We start from the raw sequence: 4,266 nt of genomic DNA, 5'->3' as shown, positions 1-4,266 counted from the left end.
AATGAATATATAGATTAATGAAACAAAATTGAGAGTTCATTCATAAACCCCTTTATGTTTACTGTGAATTATTATCAAGGGTGTCAAGATAATTCAATATAGATCAAATAGTCTTTTCAGCAAATGGTGATGGGTCAACTAGATATTCACATGCAAAAGAATGAAGTTGAATTCCTACATGATGTCATATACAGAAATTAGCTTAAAATGAAGTACATACCTACATATAAGAATTAAAAATATAGAAGTCTTAGAGGGAAGTGTAGAAGTAAATAGAATAGACAATAATTTCTTAGAAATGATTTTAAAAGCACAAGCAACAAAAAAGCACTAGATAAACTGGAGTTCAAAAAAATTAAAAACATATTTCTGGGTATATACCCAAAATAATTGAAATCGGGGACTTAAACAGATATTTGCCCACTAAAATTCAGAGCAGCATTATTCACAATAGCCAAAAAGTGGGAACAACCCAAATGTCCATTGACAGATGATTGGAGAAACAAAATGTGTGTGTGTGTGTGTGTGTGTGTGTGTGTGTGTGTGTGTGTGTATACAATGAAAAATTTATTTTTTGTGAGATGGAGTCTTGCTCTTGTCACCCAGGCTGGAGTCCAATGGCATGATCTTGGCTCACTGCAACCTCCACCTCCCGGGTTCAATCAATTCTCCTGCCTCAGCTTCCTGAGTAGTTGGGATCACAGGCACATACCACCACGCCTGGCTAATTTTTGTGTTTTTAGTAGAGACGAGTTTTCACCATGTTGGCCAGGCTGGTTTTGAACTCCTGACCTCAAGTGATCCTCCCACCTCAGCCTCCCAAAGTGCTGGGATTACAGGCATGAGCCATCATGCCCAGCCTACAATTGAATATTATTCAGCCTTAAAAAGGAAAGAAATTCTGACACATGCTACAAAATGGATGAACCTGGAAGATATTATGCTAAGTGAAATAAGCCAAAAAGACAAATAAATACTGTATCATTCCACATGATGTATCTAGAGTCATCAAATCCACAAGGACAGAAAGTAGAATGGTGGTTGCCAAGGACTAAGAAGAAGAGAAAATGGAGAGTAATTGTTTAATAGATACAGAGTTTCAGTTTGTGAAGATGAAAAAGTACTGGAGATGGATGGTGGTGATCATTGCACCAGAATGTAAATGTAGTTAGTGCCACTGAAATGTACACTTAAAATGGTTAAAATTATAAATTTTATGTTGTGTATATCTCACCACAATAGAACAGTGAAAAACTTTTGTGCTTCAAAGGACACCAGCAAGAAAGTGAAAAGACAACAAACAGAATGAGAGAAAATATTTTCAAATCATTTATCTGATAAGGGTTGAGTATCCAGAATATATACTTAAAATAATTCAACAATAAAAAGACAAATAACATTTTCAAATGGGCAAAGGTTTTCCAGTCTGGCATGTAAGGAGCTTGGAAGTTACCACTCTGTCCTAACAAAAAATAAAAAGCTAAACAAAGTGAAAAATAAACCACTGTTCTTAGAGCAATCAGAGAAATGAGGTCACAGGATTATAATAATTTTCATTCATTCCTAATCCTAAAATAACAGTAACAACATAAACTTACACCCTTCACAAAAATTCACACAAAATTATTCCTAGACCTAAATGTAAAATGCAAAACTCTAAAACTCTTAGAAGATAATAGAAAATTTCAGTGACCTTGGGTGATAATTTTTTATATATAACAACAAAGGCACAACCCATAAAAGATATAATTTGTAAACTGGACTTCATTAAAATTAAGAATTTCTGCTCTGTGAAGGACTGTCAAGTGAATATTGGGAGAAAATACTTGCAAATGACATATCTGATAAAGAATTGTTAAAAATATATACAAAGAACTCTTAAAATTCAACAAAAAGAAAATAAATAACTTGATATTTTTAAAGGCAAATCTAAATGAACACCTCACCAGAAAATATATATGGATGGTGAATATGCATATGAAAAGATGCTCAATATCTTATGTCATTAGGGAATTGCAGATGGAAATGAGATACCACTACATATCTATTAGAATAACCAAAATCCAAATCACTGACAACACCAAATGCTAGTGATGATGTGAAGCAACAGGAACTCTCATTCAGTGCTGGTGGGAATGCAAAATGGTATATTCACTTTGGAGGAAAGTCTGGCAGTTTCTTACAAAACTAAATATGCTTTTACAATACAATCCAGCAATTGTGCTCCTTGGTATTTACCCAAGAAAAAAAGTATGAGTCAAAAACCTATATCCACAAAAAGACCTGCACATTACTGTTTATAGCAGTTTTATTCATAATTGGCAAAGCTTGGAAGCAACCAACATGTCCTTCAGTAGGTGAATGGACAAACTTTGGAATATCTAGACAGTGGAGTATTTGTTCAGCACTAAAAAGAAATTGGCTATCAGGCCATGAAAACACATGGAGCAATCTTAAGTGCATATTATTAAGTGAAAGAAGCCAATCTGAAAAGGCTCCATACCGTATGATTCCAAACAGATGATATTCTGGAAAAAGCAAAACTATGGAGACAGTAAAAGGATCAGTGGTTGCTAGGGGGATGGTGAGATGAATAGGTAAAGCACAGGGTATTTTTAGAGTAGTAGAATGATTCCGTATAATACTTTAATGGTAGACACATATTATCATACATTTGACAAAACTTATAGAATGTACACCAAAAGTGAACCTAATGTAAATTATAACTTTGGGAAATAATGATATGTCAACGTAGGTTTATAAAAAAATACTATTCTGCTGAAAGAGTCAATAGTGGAGGGGGTGCTGTGCATGGTGGGGATGGCAGGGAGTATATGGGAAATGTCTGTGCCTTCTGCTCAACTTTGCTACAAACCTAAAACTGCCCTAAAATCATCTTTAAAAACAAAAAAACAGACCAAGGCTTTGAATAGACATTTCCTTTTTTTTTTTCTTTTTTTTGAGAAAGAATCTCACTCTGTCACCCAGGCTGGAGTGCAGTGGCATAATCTCAGCTCACTGCAACCTCTGCCTCCCGGGTTCAAGCAATTTTTCTGCCTCAGCCTCCTGAGTAGCTGGGATTACAGGCATGTGCCACCACAGCTGGCTAATTTTTATATTTTTAGTAGAGACGGGGTTTCACCATGTTGGTTAGGCCAGTCTCAAACTCCTGACCTCATGATCCACCCACCTCGGCCTCCCAAGTGCTGGGATTAAAGGCACGAGCCCCTGAGCCTGGCCTGAATAGACATTTCTTTAAAGAAGATAACAAATGGCCAATGAACACATGAAAAGATACCTAATCTCTTTAGTCACCAAGGAACTGCAAATCAAAATGAGATACCATTTCACAACCACTAGAATAGCTATAAAAAGTACAAAAAATAGGACAGAGATCCAAGATGGCCGATTTGCAGCAGCTCAGGATTGCAGCTCCTAGTGAAGGCGCAGGGAGTGAGTGGAAGCTAGATTTCCATACGAATTTTTGTTGCCCAAGGACCAGGAGATTCCCAGCGGAGGAGCCCCACGGGTCACCAGCGTGATGCTTTTGGCCAGCGCAGCTGTTTTGCCTGTGTCCCAGTGCAGCGGTTCTCAGTGCAGAGTATGCGGGACTGGGTGCCCTTTTAGTTGGCGTTTGGAGCTCCAGGAAGGTAGAGTCGCCCATTCAGCTGATTGAAAAGGGGACTGAAGCAGGGAGCCAGACTGGGAGATTCCCAGGCAGAAAAGCGCCACGAATCTCAGGGCTGCTATTTCAGCCGGCGGGGTTGCCGCATGGGAAATTGCATAGATCCCAGTGCCTTTTCAGTGGGCAACTGGGGCACCTGGGAGAGAATCGACCATCCAATTAGGAAAAGAAAAAAAGGGGGCTCCAAGTCGGGGAGCCAGGTGATTGGGCTCAACTGGTCCCACCCCCACAAAAAAACAGCAATTGGAAACACTGACAGTTGAGAGTTTCACAGCAAGCACAGCTGATCCCAGGAAGGTCCAGCTCTGTGGGGGAGGGGCATCCACCAAAGGAAAACAAAGATACAGAAATAACATCACCACCAACAAGCTGGACGTCCACTCAGAGACCCAATCTGAAAGTCAGCAATTTCAAAGATGACAGGTGGATAAATCCACAAAGAAGGGAAGACACCAGCACAAAAAGGCCGAAAACATCGAAATCAGAATGCCTCTCCTCCTTCAGGGGATCACAGCTTCTCATCAGCAAGGGAACAAGGCCTGATGGAGAATGAGTGTGATGAATTGTCAGAATCAGGCTTC

At 39.0% G+C, this 4,266-nt stretch overlaps 1 protein-coding gene across 1 annotated transcript in view; it reads right to left on the bottom strand.

Moving 5' to 3' along the window:
• The window catches only part of SLC16A2 (solute carrier family 16 member 2), a 109,234-nt gene that overhangs the window by 56,489 nt on the left and 48,479 nt on the right, over nt 1-4,266 (bottom strand). The gene's annotated exons all lie outside the window — the stretch shown is intronic.

The sequence above is a fragment of the Cebus imitator genome, unplaced genomic scaffold (genome assembly GCF_001604975.1).
Source record: "Cebus imitator isolate Cc_AM_T3 unplaced genomic scaffold, Cebus_imitator-1.0 Scaffold709, whole genome shotgun sequence".
Lineage (NCBI taxonomy): Eukaryota > Metazoa > Chordata > Mammalia > Primates > Cebidae > Cebus > Cebus imitator.
Note: the sequence above shows the minus strand (reverse complement) of the source record. Positions and strands in the feature narration are given on the sequence as shown.